Here is a 23,657-nt window from a genome sequence, read left to right as displayed (position 1 = left end):
TTTAACCTGCAGCTGCTTGTTACCAATAATTGACTCTCATCCTTGATCCCATTCTTTATTTAATATAATTAATGACAAGATAAACAACTCAATCACTTATAGTTGCACTGAGATGGATTAGGATTCTGTACATACAGATTGAGTCCAAGGGGCTAATTTTCAAAGCACTTAGACTTACAAAGTGCCGTGAGTAATCTATGGAACTTTGTAAGTCTAAGTGATTTGAAAATACGCCTCCAAGTCTGTGATCAACCCTTCTGCAGAATGGAGAACTGTCAATGACTAGTACTTGAAATACTAAAACGCAGCATTAACCGTACCACAGCCCAGCAGAGGTAACTACACAGCCACACTGTGGTAACAACACAGCAGCCACACAGGTAAAATTTAACTTTGAATTGCTACTCTGAGTGGTAAAACACAAGCAGTAGTTTACTGCCTCAGCATGGAGATATTCAGGCTCTCAACATGCAGGATCTCAACATGCTGGATTTATAACCTATCTACTTAAAGAGACCTTACAGTACTAGTGTGGGGACTCACTATGAAATCCAATATATTCTGTCCCAAACACTTCCAACTCTTACTACTTTATATATTGATGTATTTTACACAGTCCAAACTTTTCCACAGCTTTTAAAACTTCAAACCAACTTGGTTACTTTACCAAACGGGGATCATCAGAATATCTGACAGCATATACCATTTGGGAATAGTGCCCCCATGTACTCATGGCGCTGTACACATCGTCATTGATCTACCCGTAGCTCACATATGTTTTTGTAAGTTTTTTTTTCTTTGTATGCAATCCTTTGAAAACATTTTTCAGACAGCTTCTAGCTTTAACATAAAAAGAAAAAAACTTGCAAAAAATTATGTGAGCTACGGGTAGATCAATGACGATGTGTACAGCGCCATGAGTACATGGGGGCGCTATTCCCAAATGGTATGTGCTGTCAGATATTCTGATGATCCCCATTAGTAAAGTAACCAAGTTGGTTTGAAGTTTTAAAAGTTGTGGAAAAGTTTGGACTGTGTAAAATACATCAGTATATAAAGTAGTAAGAGTTGGAAGTGTTTGGGACAGAATATATTGGATTTATAACCTAGGCAAAGCTTCCACCTCTCATTATCCTTAAGAAAGCGATCAGAGGGAGGGGAGATTCTGCTTCTCCCAGCATGTCCTGAGACATGCCATAACTACAAAGCTCCAAAAGGCATTGAGAGAAAAACACATGTGTTCATAAGGGCTAATCACAGAGGACCACAAAAATGCAGGGATCTGATTAATATACATAGCTTAATAAATATTCAAACATATAACAGACAACATAAGCTGCCCCATGCAATGAGGCCAGTACAGTTAGAATAAAATTGTTTTTGGATTGCTTTAAACTACTTTGGTCTGTTTCTGGTCTGCTCATGATTTTTTGCCAATAAAATACAACAATGCACAAAAATCCTCGTCTTTGAACTATTTTATAAGTAAAGGAGGAACGTTTGATTTTATAACAAACTTGTGCAACTTTATAGACACATAGAAAAATGAAGGCTACTAAAGACCACATGGTCTATCCAGTCTACCCATCCATGCCAACTGTTCTCCCTATCACTCCCTTAGAAGTCCTATGTACTTGTCACAATCTCCCTTGAATTCAGATACTGCTTTCATCTCCACCACTTCCACTGAAAGGCCATTCCACAAATTCACCACTCTTTCCGTGAAGAAATATTTGAGTCAATCCCATTTCACCTTCAGCTTATGCCCCCCCCCCCTTTCCAGAGCTTCCTTTCAATTGAAAGAGACTCACCTCCTGTGTATTTATGCTGCCTAAATTTTAATGTCTCTATTATATTTCCCCTCTCCTGCCTTTCTTTCAAAGACTACATATTGAGATATTTAAGTCTGTCCTTTTATGCTTTATGATGAGGACCACTGACCATTTTAGTAGCCATCCTCTGGACTGACTCCATCCTGTTTCTATCTTTTTGAAGGTATGGTCTCCAGAGTTGTATACAATATTCTAAATGAGGACTCACCAGAATCTTCTACAGGGGCATCATCACCTCCTTTTTTCTACTGTCCATTCCTCTCCCTATACACCCAGGCATCCTTCTAGCTTTTGCTGTCACCTTTTCTACCTGTTTAGCCACCTTAAAATCATCACATATGCTCACACCTAAGTCCTGCTCCTCTTTTGTGCACAAAAGTTCTTCGACCCCTAAACTGTACCATTCTTAGGTTTTGCAGGCCAAATGCATGACTCTGCATTTTTTTTAGCATTAAATCTAAGCTGCCAAATTTCAGACCATTCCTCTAGCTTTGCCAAGTCCTTCTTCTTATTATCCATACCATCAAGGGTGTCTAATCTATTGCAGATTTTGGTATCATCTGCAAAAAGGCAAACCTTACCAGACAGCTCTTCAGCAATATCGCTTATAACAATGTTTAAAAAACCAGCCAAGAACCAAACCTTGCAGCACTTGAAATCTTTGATTACTTCAAATAATCTGAGGTGTGCATATTTCCTTGCATCCTTTATTAAATGCAGCTAGGGGTGAGCTTTTCGTTTGGAGATTTCATAACTTTTCAGCAGCAGTGAGCAGATTAAATGCCAATGCATTTTAAATTAATATGCCTATTCACTAATACTAAATTTGAATATGTGTACTGTGCAGCTGCCAATGCTGCTGCTATTTACTTTAGATTTTCAATTGAGCAGGGCTAAAGTAAATGCATTGTTTACCTTGACAGTGGCTGAAAACTGCCACTATCTAGATACTTTTGCTGCTCTGTCTTCCCTCGATACAATTCAGGTGGGAGGTAATTTTACAACAGGTTGCTTATGTGAAAGCTACATATAGGTACCTACTTTCATCCTATTAAAAAAACAAAAACAAATAGATACCTGTGTGTTTTTATAAAACACTGGGGATAAACTGACATGAAATTGTGGCTAGAGTGAAGATGCTGCAGGCATGCTTGGGAGCAGGTATAAATGTTCATTTGTAAAGTGAACACATAGAAGCGTATTTTACAAAATGCATGCATAAATCATTATTCCACCACACTTTGGGGGGGGGGGGGAATTCTATAAATGGTACTCAAAAATGGGTCCAGAAAAGATCAGTACTAAGTGTTATCTGTAAAGGGTGACATACGCCTTTTATACAATAGTGCTTACCCCCCAGGTTCTATATATCGTGTCTAGTGTTCTGTGCCGAAATCCAAGTATTTTCTATAATAGCATGCATAACTTAATTGGTTTAATAAGCTAATCAGTGTTGATAATAGATCTTAATGAGCAGTAATGAGCACTAATTGGCAATAATTAGAATTTACGTGCACAACTCGCTAAACGTATTCTGTAAAACACTGTACCTAAATTCTAATGCATGCAGCCAAAAAGGAGCATTGTTATGGGCAGAGGAATGGGCATTTCATGGACATTCCAAAATTTACATGCACTGATATAAAATATGCTCCTGTGCACCTAAATGCATTAAGTACTGGGATATCAACTAAGCATATTCTATATACTGTGCCTAAATATAGGCACTGAGTACAGAATACGCTTAGATGGAAATGTATTCCATGTGGACTTTTCAGGCACTATATATATAGAATCTGGCCCTTACCACCTATTCTCTGGGTGCTAGACTTACACTTGCTGAAACATGGTATAAATCCTTGTCCCAAGTTGGGCATACTGACCCATTATTCAATAGCACTACGTGCAACTTTTCAGAATGCCCCTCCTATGGCCACACCCCTTTTAGGTTGCACGCTATGGGTTTTAGGTGTCCAGTGTTATAGAATAGCATGCAGTCATAAATCCATGCAACTCATAGTTGGTTCCAATTAACATCAGTAAGTGGATGTTAGTGCCAATTCTTGTAGTTTTTATAGGGTCATGTTTACTAAGCCACGCTGTAAGTATGCTAACTTTTTAGCACGTACTAAAATTAGTGCCCACTAACAATAGAGACACCTGTTATATTCCTATGGGTGTCTCTAGCATTAGCACATGCTAATTTTTAGTGTGCACTAAAACATTTGCACACCTATAGTGCAGTTTTGTAAACAGAGCCCATAGACTTTATTGAGTTTTTAAGAAAAACAAAAAACAAAAGCTATTGATTTTGGTGGTGCCCAATTATTGATGACTAACAGCTCAGTAGCCAATTAAGTTGAACGCACCTCTCATCAGCGCTTCCATATTTGGGCACCATATATAGAATCTGGGGGTTGGTTCCTAAACTCCCCTGCAAATGGGCTACATAAAATTTGCATGCCTTTTTCTCTGTGTATGTGTACTTTGATAAGTATAACCTCTGAAGCAATTTTCTAAATGTTATTTTTATACATTTAAAAAAAATCCCTTGTTTCACTGGTAGGCTTTCTAGTTGATACTCAATAAAACCAGGAAAATGTACTAATGCAGATAAATCTGTACCAAAGTAATATATTGTGCATTAAGAGAAGCGCCCTCAGAGGTTCACATACCCAAGTGGTAGTCTATCTAGACCACTAACGGGTGACATAGCACTTCATTCATTGGGTCGCTCTCTTTTTATGTGATGGTGCAACATGTGCTATTAGTGCTATTCAGTGGGCCCTGACCACTTCTCAGGCAATAACAGAAACCAAAATTAGCCAGCTTTTGCAATAAAGATTTATATATATATATGACATGCCTTAAAGTGTGAAAAAAATCCTGAATGAAATTACCTCAATAGTTTGGTGCCCTTTAGAAGGATTTTAGGCTGACGCTATCCATATAGTTGTTGAAAGTACACAAATATTAGCCCTTGGTGCATGTTTTTTTTTTTTTACTTTTATTTATCATTTTCACATTTTACAAGCATTTACTACTTGAATAAGAAAACCAGTTAAGAAATATTACATATTTTGCTCAAAACAAATCAAGAAAATTTTATCCAACTTGTATTAGACCACCAAAATGTGGGGCTTAGAGCAGTTATAAACTCAGGAGAAAGAGATTCAGTCAACATAAATCTAGATTGAAATAAAGCAATAGCAGATTATTAAACCCCACAACTTATTCCAGTTCCCAACATCCTAATCTTAAAGCGAAACATGTTGATTTTAGATTCAACAAGCTTATAATATTTTTTTCTGAGAAATGAATTGTTTTAAATGTTCAGGTGAAAAGAAAACGTATTTGACCCCTGTAAAATATTTTATATTGCATTTGCACGGATAGTTCAAATTAAATGAGGCTCCCAAAGACAAAGTTTCAGAGCGAAGTGCTAAGAAGTCCTTTCTCTTAAATTGAGTTTGTTTAGCAACATCTGGGAAAACCCAGATTTCCCCCCCCCCCCCCATAAAATGGGGTTTGTAAGTTCTTCAAAACCATCTTCCTGACAGATTCCAGATCTTGCTGAAATATAAATGATACTAATAATGTTTGCCGCTCAGTTATGTCAGACAATGAGGTTTCCAAAAGTTCTGATACATTTAAATCCAGTTGCACCAAAGTTTTTACTTCTTTCTTTGTGGGCAAGTAATAAATTTTATTCACAGGAGGTATATTTTCAGAAGTAAATTTTAAATTTTCCACTAGATACCTTTTAAAAAAATCTCTAAAGGGGTATATATGGAAGTCCATGGAAAATTCAAAAAAGTGTAAATTTAACCTCCTATTATAATTTTCAAAATGTTCCAATTTGTTATGTATCAGCAGGTTATCTTGTATCAATTTAACTGAGGTTTCCTTCAATTTAGAACTTTCACTTGTCAAATTATTAATCTTTTCGGTTACCTCATTTTTTCATTGAAGAAAAAGCATTAGTTAACTCCTGTACATTACCCACTAAGGATTCAATCTTGCTAGTTGAAGCCGTCACCGTCTGTAAGATCTCCCATATCGCTTCAGGAGTCACCGCAGGCTAGGAGGTTTGGGTTTTTCCCAGCCTCTGTGCCATCTTGATGTTCTCAGCCTTCGATGTTGTTAAGGCCTCAGTTGTGGCGTCGGAGTATGGACCTCGCTGTAACTCTCCTCTTCCGTCAGCACGGTTTGGGGCTACACCTCCTTCTTCAGCCTCAGCCAGTTGCGGTGGTGGTTGGCGCGCCGGGGGAGGGGGACAAAGAAACGTCCTGCTCCTGGAACTCTGCCTCTCCTTGGGCTATGAGCTCAGCGGGGCCTCCCGGCATTGAAACATGGGTTCTCGTGAGGAAACCTTCGATAGTTGGCTGCGTTGGAGTCGAAGTTAGAACCAGTGGGGCTCCGTTTCTCAAAACCCCTTTCCTCTTGGTATGCGGCATATTTAGCAATAAGGTAAGACTCTTTGACGAAGAAAAATCAACCTTGAGGAGTTGGTTTAACACAGCTCTATCAGAAGGTCACCCATGGTGCGATGTTGCTGCCGCCATCTTGCTCCCAGCCCTTGGTGCATGTTTAAGTCCATTTGAATATTGGTCAAATAAAACATAAGCACACCACTGTACCTTAAACAAAGAATAGTTGGCACCAATGGCGTACCAAGGGGGGGGGTGGGGGAGGTCCGCCCCACGTGCACGCCGCTGGGGGGGTGCTGCGGCGCGCACCTGTCAGCTGAGTTCGCTGACTTCGCTAACTTCGCTGCAGCTCCCTCTGCTCCGGAACAGGTTACTTCCTGTTCCGGCCGGGGCAGAGGGAGCTGCAGCGAAGTTAGCAAAGTCAGCGAACTCAGCTGACAGGCGCGCGCCGCGGCACCCCCCCCCAGCGGTGTGCACCCGGGGGGGGTGTCATTTCGCTGGGGGGGGGGGGGCGCTGCACCCGGGGGGGGAGCATCGGCGCTCCACCCCGGGTGTCATGCCGGCTAGGATCGCCACTGGTTGGCACATTCATTTGTATACGTTTCAGGTACTTTTAAAACCCTTTCAGTGAGTTAAAACACTGATCTACCTGCAGAATATCCTTTAAAATAAAACTGCTTGACATACAGCTTGTATCTGGCTGATATTTAATACCATGGAACTGGCCAGGAATGGCAGCTGGCTGGTTAAATGTTACTTAACCTGACTATCTTGTAATATTCTGTGAGAGATAGTTGACCACCAATCTTAGATAAGATTTTAGACAGTGCTGGGAGGAGCCTGCTGTCATGCTACATATTGGTACCAATGACATAGGGAAATGTGTGAAGGATGTTCTGGAAGCCAATTTTAGGCTTGTAGGTAGAAAGCTCAAATCCAGGACCTTCAGGGTAACATTTTCAGAATTGCTTCCCATTCCATGCACAAGACCAAAGAGACAGGCAGAGCTCCGGAGTCTTAATTCGTGGATGAGGCATTTCTGCAGAGAGGGGGAGTTTAGACTTGTTAGGGACTGGGCAACATTCTGGGGAAGGGGGAGTTTGCTCTGGAAAGATGGGCTCCACTTTAACCAGGGTGGAACCAGGCTTCTGGTATCAACATTTAAAAAGGAGATAGAGCATCTTTCAATGTAGAACCTGGGGGAAGGCTGACAGTCACTCAAAATTGCATGATTCAGAACAAGGTATCTGTAAAAGATATCACCAAAATAGGCAAGATAGGGCATCCAGATAGAGAGGTTGCAACAAAGACCATAGTAGACAGGGGACTCATTTTCAAAGCACTTAGATTTACAAAGTTTCATAGGTTACTATGGAACTTTTAAGTCGAAGTCCTTTGACAATTCACCTTCATGTGTCTTTAAATGTCTATATGCAAATGCCAGAAGCATTTCTGACATCTGGTGGAAAGAGGATAACCAGTGGGACACTGTCATACCAGGGTACAAATCATATTGCAGTGATAGGGTGGATTCGAATTGGAGGGGTAGCATTATATGTTAAGGAGAGCATTGAATCGAATAAACTAAAATTTCTGTAGGACGAAACACATCTTGGAGTCCCCATGGATTGAAATTCCACATGTAAAGGGGGAAAAGATGGTGGTAGGAGTATACTTACCATCCACTTGGCCAGAATAAACAGACAGATGTAGAAATGTTATTAGAAAATATGGAGGCTAACAAACTGGGGAACACAATTATAATGGGTGATTTCAATTACCCTGATACTGACTGGGTAAATGTAAAATCAGGGCATGGTAGGGAGGTGAAATTCCTTGTTGAAATCAAGGACTACTTTATGGAGCAGCTGGTTCTGGAACCAACTAGAGAGGGTGCAATTCTAGACCTAGTCTTTCCAGTGGTCATTTGGTCATTTAGGGCTCCTTTTTGTGATTGAAACAGGCTTAGACCAAAATATCTAACTTTTAGCTCTGGACATTTTTGCTTTGTTCCATTATGACAGAAAAATGTCTAAATTTTGGGGATGCCAAAATTCCACCCCCAGCACGCCCCCTTGTGATCTGCACACACTGCAGAGAAAAATATTTTGAATCCAAGTTTTGAAAATCATGATTTGAGTGAATGCCACTTTATGCTGTTTTTGAGTCAGTTTTCTTTTTTGAAAATGAGCCCCAATATATTCCAGTGAAACAAGAAAGTGACAAAGCAGTTGATAAGGCTGGCAGCATCAGCAGAAGTGCAGCAACACAGTGGGACATCCCATCAAGGAAGCAGGTTAAGAAGCAGCAGGGCCTGGATCAGGTACAACATTGATAGAGAAAGCAGCAGCAACAGTAGCAGCAGGAGAAAAGTGCTGAGAAGGAGAAACTCATTCTTTCTTTTAAATGGTTTAGGGAACCTTTTATAAAGAGCCCAAATATCTGGTCTTAGTACACTGTAACACTGGATTTTGCTGCACACTATGCTCAGATTTATTGCAACATTCTTCAGGATTTTTTTTGTTTGTTTTTGTGTTGTTTTTCTGCAGGTCATGTGCTAATGTTCCTATTACTGGAGCACTTATGACTTCCTATTTAGGAGATGCTAACCCCTGGATTCCATATAGGGCAACTTGAGTTGTGTGCGCAAATCCGGTCGTATTCTGGAATTGCGCACACAACTTAATTAACTGAACAAGCCAATCAGTGCCGATAATGGAACTTAACAAGTAATTATTGACACTAATTGGCATTAATTAGAATTTATATGCACAAATTTCTAAGCGTATTCTATAAAGTGATGCGCGTAAATTCAAAGATGCAGAACTGAAAAGGGGCACAGTCATAGGTGGGTCACGGGCATTCTTAGACTTTACATGCACAATTATAGAATATGCCCATTCCACAAGTAATTTAGGTGTCGGCATTAAACCAGGTTTTCATTAGCGTAAATGGATGCGACTAAATATAATTGCAGAATACAGGTGTTGGGCATATTCTATAAATTATGCCTAGAATTAGGTGTATTCTCTAAACTGCACCTAAATTTTGGCACGGTTTATAGATTACGCCTAGGTGTATTTTTTTCAGCACTGATTTTTTTTTTAGGCTTGTTATGAAGAATTTAGCCCTAAGTGCTCTTGCATTAACTCTGAGTTATCCAATTAGCGTGTCCTAATCAGAACACATTAGCTAGATAATGCAGGAACACCTATTCCCCATCCATGCCATGTCTTTTCAGAAAACCCCCCCCCCCAAAAAAAAACAACCATTAACACAGGAAAACTACAGCAAAATACTTCAAAATATTTGTGTTGTAGCCTAGTTTTTCCATGCTAAATGCTCGTTAAATACTTAATGTCCTTTAGTAAAAAGGACCCTTTTTATTTAGTGTTTAAATATTCATTAGAACCAAAAGAAAAAACTGGACCAGTAGCAAAGGCAGCAGCTGCTACTAGATTATAAGATTTGAAGGATGAGTATTACTCAGCAAGCATTTGGTTCTTTAGTATTCCTTAAAATATTTAGTGCACACTAAATGAATCTGATTCATGTGAACCTATCAATCAATACGTGGAAAGTCATTCAATACATATGAAACAGTTCTTAAGTGCTTTAATATTTTTTTAATAAACCAAATATGTGAAACAAACTGAATAAAATACCTGAAAACTGAGACAAATTCCCAAAATTTGACAAATTCCTAGCATGGATAGTCTATAATATGTGTCTTCAAAGTGTTGTGTTCATCAGATAGTGATGTATTAATAACAGTAATAGAAGTTGTAAAACTTTGAGCTATAAGCTTGCAGCTTTTTACTTTAGGGGTCTTTTTACAAAGGTGTGCTGAAAAATGGCTTGTGGTAGTGTACACATGGGTTTTGGGCGCATGCCAACCCATTTTTCAGTGCGCTTGTGAAAAAGGCCTTTTTTGGGAGCTGAAAATGGACGTGCAGAAAAAGAAAAATTGCTGCACATCCATTTTAGGTCCGAGACCTTACCGCCAGCCATTGACCTAGTGGTAAAGAATCCAGGTGGTAATGACCTGCGTGCGTCCGTTCCGCAAGTCCGAAAATAAAAACTATTTTTCAGATGCACATATCGGACATGCGCCAAAAATGAAACTACCACAAGAGCCACATGGTAGTCGGGTGGTAACTCCATTTTGGCGCACGTTGGGCACACATAGACGTTTACGCGGCTTAGTAGAAGGATGACTTCAATCTCCCAAATTCACTATTAATGCCCCCCCCCCTTGAAGACTCATGTTGTTCCAAAAAGAGATCCTTCTTCTGGAGTTCATAAGGTACAATATGCACAGGTATACAAATTGCAGTGTTATATAGAAAAGCACAGCTGCAAACACTCTTGGTTCTATTATTTATTTAAAAATTTACCAATAAGTGACTTACAAAAATGATCATATACATAATTCAATTTAAAAAAACATATAACCACACAAAAACATAACAAAAACAAAAGGTAATGCCAACAAAAAGGATATTCAGCGGCACTAACCGGATATTGCCTCTGAGTATGTCCTCTGACTGCCTCTGCACTATCGGGACAATGCAGTTGCAGTCCACGGGCAGAACTTGGGTGGAGTTGAAGGTTATCTGGTTAGAGTCCATTGTCATACTGCTAACTGCATAATTAACTAGATAATTCTTTTAAAAAAGATTGTCCTACCTTTATCCAGTTTACTCTCTGGTTAGCAATCTGATTATCACTGTTGGCTGCAGAGCGCGTCCAGGTTAGGGATATTCACAGTTAGCTATATCAGCCATATCTGGGTAGCAGCACTGAATATCCAGTTTTTCATTTTAACCATGGAAGTTGGTACTTTACTTAACCCCTGTTATTGTGCTTAAATATCAGGCCCTCAAAATTATCAGTTATAAGTAAATAAGTAGTCAGCAGTGCACAACTCATTTTGACAATGTTGACTATGGGGCTCATTTTCGAAAGAGAGGGATGTCCATCTTTCGACATAAATCGGAAGACGGACGTCCTTCTCCCAGGGATGTCCAAATTGGTATAATCGAACCCCGATTTAGGACGTCTCCAACTGCACTCCGTCACAAGGTCAGTCAAAGTTTAAGGGGGCGTGTCTGAGGAGTAGCGAAGGCGGGACTTGGGTGTGCCTAACACTTGGACGTCCTTGACCCATAATCGAAAAAGGACGTTTTCACACAGACGTGTTTTTATTACGACTAAGGCACAAAAAGGTGCCCAAAATGACCAGATGACCACTGGAGAGAATCGGGGATGACCTCCCGTTACTTCCCCAGTGGTCACTAACCCCCTCCCACCCTCAAAAAAAATCTTTAAAAATATGTTGTGCCAGCCTCTATGCCAGCCTCAGATGTCATACTCAGGTCCATGACAACGCATGAAGGTCCCTGGAGCAGTTTTAGTGGGTACTGCAGTGCACTTCAGACAGGTGGGTCCAGGCCCATACCCTCCTACCTGTTACATTTGTGGAGGAAACAGCAAGCCCTCCAAAACCCACCACAAACCTACTGTACCCACATCTAGGTGCACCCTTCACCCGTAAGGGCTATGGTAGTGGTGTACAGTTGTGGGGAGTGGGATTTTGGGGGCTCAGCACATAAGGTAAAGGAGCTACGTACCTGGGAACAATTTATGAAGTCCACTACAATGCCCTCTAGGGTGTCCGGTTGGTGTCCTGGCATGTTAGGGGGACCAGTGCATTACAAATGCTGACTCCTCCCACACCCATTAGGACGTTTTTGGCATGGACGTCTTTGGTTTCAAAAATTGCTGAAAGTCAGAAACGTCCATGTCTAGGGACGTCCAAATTTAAGGATTTGGACGTCTCTGATGGTATTTTCAAAACGAATGATGGACATCCATTTTGTTTCAAAAATACGGGTTTCCCCGCCCCTGGATTTCGCCATTTTGCAAGTATGTCCAAATCGCAACTTGGACGTCCCTTTCGAAAATGTCCCTCCACTTGAGTATATTCACTGACTCTTAGGGCCCTGTTTACTAAAGTGTGCTAGCATTTTTAGCTTACATTAAATGCTGGAGTCACCCATATGTTTCTATGAGCAAATTTAGTGTTTAGCACTTGCTAATCATTAGCGTGCACTAAAAACGCTAGTGTACCCTTAGCGCTCCTTAGTAAACAGTGACCCTACTGTGTATATATTGTATCATGATCAGGCTTATTTTCGAAAGAGAAGGGCGCCCATCTTTCAACACAAATCGGAAGATGGGCATCCTTCTCACAGGGTCACCCAAATCGGCATAATCGAAAGCCGATTTTGGACGTCCTCAACTGCTTTGCATCGCGGGGACAACCAAAGTTCATGTGGGTGTGTCGGAAGCATAGCAAAGGCAGGACTGGGGCATGTTTAACACATGAGCGTCCTCGGCCGATAATGGAAAAAAGAAGGGCGACTTTACTTGGTCCTTTTTTTTTTAACAACCAAGCCACAAAAATGTGCCCTAAATGACCAGATGACCACCGGAGAGAATCGGGGATGACCTCCCCTTACTCTCCCAGTGGTCACTAACCCCCTCTCACCCTAAAACATTTTTAAAATATTTTTTCCAGCCTCTATGCCAGCCTCAAATATCATACCCAGCTCCATGACAGCAGTATGCAGGTCCCTGGAACAGTTTTAGTGGGTACTGCAGTGCATTTCAGGCAGGTGGACCCAGGCCCATCCCCCCCTACCTGTTACACTTGTGGTGGTAAATGTGAGCCCTCCAAAACCCACCACAAACCCACTGTACCCACATCTAGGTGCCTCCCTTCATCCCTAAGGGCTATGGTAGTAGTGTACAGTTGTGGGGAGTGGCTTTTTTTTGGGGGGGGGGGCTCAGCACACAAGGTAAGGGAGCTATGCACCTGGGAGCTTTTTATGAAGTCCACTGCAATGCCCCTCAGGTTGCCCGGTTGGTGTCCTGGCATGTCAGGGGGACCAGTGCACCAGTGGCGTTCCTAGGGGGGGCAGTGGGTGCGGTCCGCCCCGGGTGCATGCCGCTGGGGGGGGTGCCGCGCGCGCCTGTCCTTCATTCGTTCCATGCTCCCTCTGCCCCGGAACAGGTTGTTCCAGGGCAGAGGGAGCATGGAACAATCGAAGGACAGGCGCGCACGGCACCCCCCAGTGGCATGCACCCGGGGGGTTCTTTCGCGGGGGGTGTCCTTTCACCGGGGGGGTTGCGCTGCATCCGGGGGGCACTGCACCTGGGGGGGAGGGGCGCATCGATGATCCGCCCCGGGTGTCAGCCCCCCTAGGAACGCCACTGCAGTGCACTACGAATGCTGACTCCTCCCATAACCAAAGGGCTTGGATTTTATCATTTCTGAGATGGGCGTCCTCGGTTTCCATTATCACTGAAAATCAGGGACGACCATCTCTAAGGTCGACATAAATTTCCAGATTTGAGTGTCCCCGACCGTATTATCGAAACGAAAGATAGCTGCCCATCTTGTTTCGATAATACGGGTTTCCCCGCCCTTCATAGGGACATCCTGTGAGGACGTCCTCAAGAAAACTTGGGCGCCCCGTTCAATTATGCCCCTCCACATAACCTTGGTCCTCATTGGGATTGAAAGAGAACAGCAAGAGCTATAGCATTTACTTCTGGCTGCAATGTGAAGAGAAGTATAGCCATAGGATTAGCAGCAGCATTCCCCTGGCTAATATCAATCTTAATTTTCACATGAGGAAGAAACAGCAGGTAAACATGTAGAAATGGCTCAAAAGCTGGAAGAACTGCCACCTGCTTCCTGCTCCACTGTTCCTACAGTGCAGGGTCCGGAGGAGGCACATTCAGTGAATGATGACAGCAGCAAGAAAGTACAAGGGCAGCAATCTCTGCCAAATTTGTGGCAGCAGCCAAAAAAGTGAACAGGATGCTAAGAATTATTAGGAAAGGGATAGAAAATAAGACAGAGAATAAAATAATGCCTCTCTATTGCTCTATGGTGTGACAACACCTTGAGTATTGTGTGCAATTCTGGTTGCTGTATCTTAAAAACAGAATTAGCAGAATTAGAAAAGGTTCAAAGAAGAGTGATTAAGGGGATGGAATTCCTCTCATATGAGAAAAAACGTAAGCGGTTACACTCTACCAGATGGATAAGAGATGGCTGAGGGTGACTAGAATGTAAGAATATAGGCACATGAAGCAAAGGATGGTAGGAATGCAGTGGAGCTAAAAATGTCTCCCTTGTCCTATCACTTTCTGCCACTCATTTATGTCCTGACACATACTATACCATCAGTGGTTGGCAGTAGAGGTCTGTATTCTCTCTCAGAGGAATCCATTGACGATATTTCACTTCACTTCCTGCTTACCAACCAGTGTACTTAGTGAATTAGTATTCTTAATTGTGCACAACATTGAAAGGTCCACACTATTCTCTGCTGGCACCAACATTAGTGAAAAAAGTTGCTCTTCATTCAGATAAAATTCCCTGTACTGTGTGTTCATGACTTTTCATATGAGTGACTATAGAACTGAGAGCACAGTTACATTTCAAGTTTTTGAGAGATTATAACAATTTTAAATAACAATATATAAACTTTTTGGGTTCACCCCCAGTAAACTGATACCCATATATGTTGCTCTAAGCACACTACTGTGTTGTTGTCATGCTTGCTGCTGCTTCTTCTCAGCCTGGCCCTGCTAACCTACCACTCTTTTAGTTGCCTAAAGAAAAATAAAATCTGCTCTATCCTCCTCTCCATGCTTTGGGGTGCTTTGAGATGTTCTTGCTGCTTTGCTCTTTCCCCAGTGCCTTTGGTCTTCATACACAACTGGGATTTCTTTAGTCTTCTTAGGGAGCCTGGATATTGACACCACTTTTGCTGCTGTTTTGCCCCTCTCTTGGTGCCTTGAAGCTTCTTGTCATGGGTAGTGTTGCCCTCCCCCCCCCCCCCCGAGTGCCTTAAGGTGTTCATTCCATTGTTAGACCACTTTACCCCTTTTGCTGTGTCATGGAACAACCTTGATATAGTTTGATTACCTTGTTCCTCTTACTGTGCCATGGAATATTCTTGTCACTTTGCTCCTTTCACACCATAGGGTGTTCTTGGCACTCTTGATGCCTTTGGATGATTTTTTTCCCTCTCTATGTTGATACTTGTTTTATGGAAAATCCAAATGTTAGAGTCAAAAATTGGAAAAATTGCTATTTCCATTGACTTTAGTGAAAAACAAACAACAAAGCTAAATAAAATAGACAATAAAATGATTGAAATGGGAGAACAGAACAAAAAAAATAAAATTATTTTTTTTACTTTGGCATACATATAAAGCCCTGATATTGAACTAGAAAAAGGAATATCACCTGGAAAGCTATTTATAATAATGCTTATGGTGTAAGAAATGAAATCCCAGATCAAGACACAGTCATGGAAGAGGCTGAATTGATTTAATGTCAGTCACAGCTAGATGGTATACAGAAAACCCATGACATTGAAGCAATAGAAACACTTGACTTATGAATTAAGGACAGGAACTGTAGGTTAATGTGGATGCAAAGAATATAAGATCTATTTATATTGGTATGATGTACAGACCTTCTTGGCAGGCAGAAGAAACAGATCAAAGTTGCTACGAAAGGTGAAGTAATATTGTTAGCTGATTTCATCCTGCTGGATATTGATTGAGATATTCTAACTACAGTGTCATCCAGATGTAGGGAAATCCTGTATTCCCTGGTGGGAGAACTGTTCTGGAAACTAGTAACAACCCAAATCATAGGAAGTGATAAAAGCAGGAAGAATAATTATGTTGTTATAGTTGGAGATCTGAGATTTATGATCACTAGTTATTAGCTGGATGGGACAATCTATGCAAAGTGGAATTACAGAGAGCAAAACTGAAAAGAGATATTGTAACAGCAACAATCTTTTTTGGTTAATAAAGCAAATTAAAGGGCCATTTTACTAAAAGATGATAGAGCTACTACTGGGGTTGCACATGGCAAATTGATTCTACCGCCTGGCTCGAAAATAGTTATTTTCTAGCAGTGGTGGACGGGGAGTAGGCATGCCTAGCGGTAACTGGGCACCACCGAGCTACCACCAGAGCCTTCACCGCCTCCAAAATAGGAGGCAGTAAGAACTCTAGCAGTAGAGGTTCCAAGGTGGCTGCCAACACTTAGAAAGGTAGAGGACCTCACAATCCACAATATGCTGAAAAGACGAGGAAGGGCGGCAGCTCGAGCTTCTCAGCCGCCTTCCCCATTACCTGTTGGTCCAATGGACCATTTTCTGAGGACCCCAGGACAGAGTTTGAGATTGGGAGCGGACCCCTGACAGGCGCCGGCATTAAGGAGGAATTATTGGCGTCTTAGGGGCAGGACGTTACACTGAGCCCCGATCAGATAACTCCGCCCCCGCAGCCGCAGTTGACTAGTTCCCCCTCCGAAGGATCAATGGAGCCTCCGCCTCAGAGCGGAGAGGAGATGGCCACAAGTGAAGCTCAGGTACAACTCGAGAGGGAGACAGGGGGGCAGTTGGAGCCCCCCCCCCCCAGGGGAGCAGTCCTACTATAATGTCTGCGGGGCAACGAGGAATGGAATCTGTGAAGAAACCGGAATATATGGAGAGTTCGTCTCTTGGATTGTTGGAGAAGCCAGCAGAGGTAACTCTTGATTCTCTGTGGGATTTAATTTCTCAATCTATACAAACTTTTTCTCAACAAACTAGTTTTATATCTGAGAAAGTAACAGGGATTGAACAAAGGATGGTAAAAACTGAATTAGATATAAAATCTTCAGATATGGGAAACTTACAAGTTGCAATGTTAAAGGACATAGCTATTTTGAGAAGAAAGACGGAAAACTATGATAACTATACAAGGATTACATACCACAAAAAGAATTGGCTCAACAAGAGCAAAAAGACTACTTAGAAGTGACTGCCCTCCTGGAAACTTCCGACACTGAATTAGTTAATGCGGCTACTTTGGTAGCTACAGTAGCTTTAGCACCCGACATGCAATGGCTTTTTCGATTGTTTTTTTACAAACAGGGATAAATTATTCTTGGGCCTAAAAATAAATTTGTTTCCTGATGTTTCAAAAGAGACCCAGAGAAGGCAGAAGCAATTTTTATTTTTATTGTTAAAACCTGCCGTTCTTCAACTGGGAGGAGTATTTTATTTAAGATTTCCTTATAAATGTATCATATGATACAATTCAGTAAAATATGTCTTTATGGATTCTTCACATTTAACATCATTCATTGCCTCAAAAAGAACTGAAGGAGTCTAATTATATTAATTTTCTGTTCTGTTCTAGGTGCTGATTAATTTTGCAAATTGTTCTTTCTTTTTCCTTAATTCCTCTTAAATTTTGATCTTCTTGGAACCCAAATTTATGTGGACTTGAGTGTTAGTAATTATGTATACTATATCATATTATATTATTTGATAATGTGAAGCATATAACACTTTTCCGTTTCAAGTGTATATCCTTGAAATATGATTTAAAATGTAAAAATAAAATAATAAAAAAAAGAACTCCAGCAGTAAATGGCCACACATCACTTTTCTAAGTAGTGCACGGCCATTTCCTGCCTCCTGGGAAAAAGAATCCTTTTACCACTGTGATAAGAGGTGGCCTCAGTGGACGGTAATCCCACACACCACTTGGTAAAAGGGCCCCTAAGAGAAAAAAAAGAGGCCACACTGAGGCATATTTTCAAAGCACTTTGGGAGGCTAAGTTCCATAGGTTTCTATGTAACTTTGGGAGGCTAAGTGCTTTGAAAATGAGCCTCTATGGGTTTTTAAATGAAAAGGTATGGAAAAAAACATTATTGATCATAATCTACAAAAGGTTGCAGAAAGAGAAAAACAAACACTAGGGGAAGCTAGGAAGGCAGTCAGGAGAAGGAAGATGCAAATAGGAGAAAAATACAAAATGGAGTCAATATTGATCTGGCAGTGATTAGCGATTTTAAAGCTATTTGCCACCCTGGGCTGAACTGAGCTGCATTTTCGGTGCTGGGCATATCCAGCTTCTGGCATTGAATATCTGGGTATGTGCAATCATTCGGAAGCTAATCATGAGTCAGATGATATTCAGACTGTTACCTGGTTAGATCAGTGAATAAAGTTAGCACAGCCTTTTTGCTGTCCTAACTTTATCCACCTCCTTAAGCAGTTAGAGGACTAAATATCACTCCTAACTGGTTAAGTTGTGGCTCCACCCAAACTCTGCCCAAGGACCACCCCTTGACTAACTAGTTTCCAGCCAGATTAAACACCTTTGAATATTGGCCCACTATGGTGAAAGAGGGGGTGCAAGGCATTTTTTTTAATGTGTTATTGACAAATGGACATAGAAGAGTGGCATTGTGAGACTGAGATGTGGAGAAATAAATAATTCCACATCTTCCTCAACAAATAATTCTATTCAGTGTTCCCTGACTTGGACTAGGACCACAGAAAGCTGACAGAAGTAGGAATGGAATTGAGATACACTGCAAATGATTAAGAAAAAAACTGGGTTCATGAGAAGCTACCTAAACTAAAACCAAATAATTGAGGTCAAATGGGATACATGTTCAGGTATTAATGAGGAGTAGGGAAACTTTGGCAGCTTTGCTCTCTGACCTTTTCAATATTTCTTTAGAGTCAGATGTCTGGAAACTGGAAGATATGCTTGATCATCAAAAAAAAATGAGAATATGGAAGAGGCTGGAATCCAAAACACTGGTTAGTCTGGCCTTTATAGTGAGTAAATTAATGGAATCACTTCCAAAACAGAGGATAGTGCAATTTTTGGAATCCAAATTACAGGTTCCTAAGTAGGTTTTTTTTTTTTTTTAACTAGAAATAAGTCTTGTCAAAAGAATCTGTTCAGTTTATTTGAATAAAGAGATGGTTCAAAGGAAAGAAGACAACTTATAAACTGAGTACCTTAAATATAGACCTTAAATAACTGACCCTCATTATATACAGATTACAGAATGAGTGACCAAAGACTAGAAATTAAAAAAAGCAGACAACAATGAATCTGAAAACACCAAGAAGATAGACTTTGTATGCAATATAATGGTGGATAAATAGAAACTGAAATGCATAATGGGGACACCAAAAATTGGTGTTTACAGATGCACCTACAAAAGACACGTAGATATGCCTTGGAGCAGGTGCAAATACCAATGGCCGGGTTTCCACAAACAAATGTGGATTCCCTATGTGAAACAAGGAATGCATTTCAGTGCTGTAGGACCACTTAGGACACTCCCTTTCCCCACCATCCCCATGCCCCTGGCTATCTAGATATACTTAAATTAATGATTGAAAGCATCTCCTGTTTGAAATGTGATACAAACATTTGCGTGCCTCCAGTAGGGACTGCTTCTAAATAACCACCTATACCTTCAGACCATTTTATGGTAATTGTTTCCACGTAATAGGATGTTGTCAAATGATGCCTCATACATGAATCTAGCCTCTTTAGACAGGGGTCTTTCTTTGCAATTCCTTAACAGCTTAGATGAAAAGAATGCAGCAAGCAGAACATCAACTGAGAAAAGATTGTCTTTAAATCAAGAAAAGTGTTGAATGCTTCAGAATAATACAATCCAAAAATATGGTGTCATTATTTTAATAGAGGGGGTATCATAGTATATCACGCAAGAATTACCCAACTCACAAGAATATCCTTAATTACGTTTATGATCAAGGGTATTTAAAGATAATACAAAGCATTGATTAAGCATCCAAATGGACTTATACCTCATAGTTATTTCATTCTCAGGAGAATTATCCTTCACAATTATTTTGAGCTGTTAGAATATAACTCATACCTTACAGGGTCAGACAGAGGGTTCCTCAAGCCTAGTTTCTTGTTTCTAACCAATCCAGGTCACAGAATCCCCCAAAGTATCAAGATTTTATGCTACTTAGCTTCAGGGATAAGCAGTGGCTTTCTCCAAATCTACCTTAGTAATGGTTTATGGACTTTTGCATCAGGAATGTGTCCAAACACTTTTTAAAATCCAGCTACATTAACTGCTGTTACCACTTGCTCTGGCAATACATCCCAGAGATTAGCTATGTGTTGAATGAGACAATATAGGGGAAAGTATAAGAACAGAAGAGTGGCCATACTGAGTCATACAGGCTAGATAGACCATTGGTCTGACCCATTAAGACTACTCCTATGTTCTTATGTTCATTTAGCCCAGTATCCTGTTTTTAACTGGTAATAGTAGCAACAGTCCATGCTCCTAATCCCAAGGCAAGCAGTGATTTTCCCCTTGTCTGTCTCAATAGCAGACAATGGACTTTTCCTCCAGGAACTTGTCTAAACCTTTTTAAAACCCAAATATGCTGTTTCCATATCATTCAGCAATGAGACATTCAAGTGGCAAAATATTTACTCTTCAGTGAATGAAAAGAAAATCCTCCTATTTGTTTTAAAAGTATTTCCATGTAACTTAATTGAGTGCCCCCTGGTCTTTGTATGTTTTAAATGTACTGTTATGTAACTTTATGGCATGTCCCCTAGGCTTTGTATCATTTAAAAGAGTAAACAATTGCACTCAGGATTTTTTAGACCTCTATCATATCTCATCTGAGCTGTCTTTTCTCAAAGCTGAAAAGCCTTAACCTCTTTAGCCTCTCCTCATATGAGTCCCTTCCATCCCCTTAATCATTTTGGTTGCCCTTTTCTGCATCTTTTCCAATTCTGCAATGGGCCTGATAATCAAAAGTGTTTAACAGAACAGAATAAACATCAGTTTGGTAAAACCCTGCTGAGCTGTCATGTGGCAATATTCAGCAGCATTTAAACGGATAGTGCAGCTGAATATTTTCTGTGACTACCCAGGTTAGTCTCGGGTGAGACTTCATTTGGAGTACATTGTACAGTTTTGAAGCACACACTTTCATAAGTATATAAACTGGATGAAATTAGTCTAGAGTGTGACTAATATAATGGTTGGTCAATGGTCTTCAACATAAAGCATGTGGAGACATATTTCAAGGTCTGGGGGGAGCATGGATTAGGGGAGGCATGATAGAGAAATTTAAATAATTCCAAGATATAAATACTTGGACAAATACCTGTTTCAAAATGGAAAGGGACTTTGGTACAAAGGTTCATGAGATGAGTAAGAAAGGGGTGACTCAGAAGTAATCAGGAAATATTTCTTTACATAAAGGATAGCAGATGCATTGAACAGCTTTCCAGTAGAGGTGGTGGAACATGAATAGTATCTGAATCTGAAAAAAGATGGGGAAGCACAGAAGATTGCTGAAGGACAAAAAAGGGTTGTGAAGCTGAGCAGTTGGTGTAGGTCAGCAGACTAGATCGATCATATATTCTTTTTCTGCCATTGTGATCTCTGTTTCTATGTGTCTATTACTGACCATCATGGTGCTGCCCTAATAACAAAATCTAGTATTAAGATTTTACTGTTGAAGAATGGAAATGCAGTGCCTTAGATGACTGCATTGTCCTTTTAATCATATGGGGGAGCATAGCTTTGGATGGTCCCTTTCCTCTGATCAGTCTACTTTCCTCTTTCTACATTTATTTTAATCAAGCATATGAAATGTTTTCTGTTTCAACATCAAGTAATATTTGCATAAACACAAGAATGTCTAAATTTAGAAACTTTGCTGGCTTAACAAAAATGTAAGAGAAATTCCAAGACTAATGTTCTTTCTCATTTGTTACAGGAAATTTCTTTCTTAGATTGTGTTGTTCTGGAAAGTAGCAAAACAAAAACATTTGCTTAAAGAAGGCAAGGTGATGAACAGTAGAGTGATATCTTTCAACTGGAGAAGAGTACAGTACATTTGAAAACTGCATGAAAGTAGCAAAAGGGGATGGCATACTTGTGAAGATATTCATAATTCTCCCTGAGATAGAACAATCCTTTGAAATACTAAACACAAGAGTATAAATGAAACTAGTGACCCAACAGAAAAGTAATAGATTAAATATTGTAAAACTACAGAAGAAAAGAGTTGAGGTAATCATTGTATTTGCAATGCCTGCATGCATTTCCGCTCTAACATTATAGTGCAGCAATACAACAGCTGTTTGTCAAGTTCATCATATCCTTCACATTCACCCTTATAATTAAAAAAAATATATTTACACAACCCAGTACTGTACATATATGCACACACAATTTTGTAACAGGAACATACCAATAAAAAAACATATTATTAAAGGTATGTGCATTGGAAAAATGTTTTGAGTCATTACATTATTTGGGATTTATGACATTTTTATCATTTTACCAGTTGCACCGGGCCCAGATAGAACTGGATTAGAACCACCCCAGTTCTCCCCAACACATTTACCCCCACTGTATCTTGGGATAATACCAACAATTGGTTCAGTCTGGGTCACAACAAGAAAACTACAAACAAAAAATTCTTATCACATTAGTAAAATTTATTCTTACCAAGATTATGAATCATAAGAAATTATTAGCAGCAAAAATAAAGCAGGGGAATTGGAAACATAAGCAAAAGGGAAAAGCCGGAGAGAGGAACACATATCTCAATGCTGGGTGAGATCAACACTGAGATATTTTTAGTGTTCTACCTCCTAGTATCATCCATTATCCTTACCTATAATGTTTTTGGTCTCGTGCATTACACCAATGGTCTCTAATTGTTCTCATACCTCACACCAACATTATTGGCTTTTGTCTCACCTAGAATGTAAACCACACTGAACCCTGAAAATTGACTTCATTTGATCATTTTATTCCCTATGTATCTCATTTCATTCATTTATTAATTTAATTGTAGAGTTCACTATATATTTCTTACATTTTACTTTATTAAGAGTGAAAATATTATTATAAGCAGTAGCATAGCAGCATACATGGAAAAACATAAAAATGCAAAATAAAATGTTGATAGCTTTTGTGCCATTTCTGATAGAAAATAACACCCAATCATATAATTAGTGCTTTAATTTGGTTTTGATGACAGCATATCTCTATATTCTAGAGCAGTGTTTCCCAAGTCATTCCTGGAATATTCCCTTGCCAGTCAGCTTTTCAGGATATCCACAATGACTATGTATGAGATTAATTTGCATACACCACCTCCATATTGTATGCAAATCTATTTCATACATATTCATTGTGGGTATCCTGAAAACCTGACTGGCAAGGGGGTACTCCAGTACCAACTTGGGAAACACTGTTCTAGAACAAAGGTTCTCAAACCAGTCCTCAAGACACGTCTAGCCAGTCAGGTTTTCAGGATACCCATAATGAACATGCATGACATAAATTTACATACCATGGAGGTAGGGCATGCAAATTTATTTCATGCATATTCATTATGGGTATCCTGAAAACCTGACTGGCTAGGTGTGTTCCAAGGACTGGGTAGAGAAACCCTGTTTTAGAGAAATAAT

Source organism: Microcaecilia unicolor, chromosome 5 (assembly GCF_901765095.1).
Source record: "Microcaecilia unicolor chromosome 5, aMicUni1.1, whole genome shotgun sequence".
In the NCBI taxonomy this organism is placed as follows: Eukaryota; Metazoa; Chordata; class Amphibia; order Gymnophiona; family Siphonopidae; genus Microcaecilia; species Microcaecilia unicolor.
Note: the sequence above shows the minus strand (reverse complement) of the source record.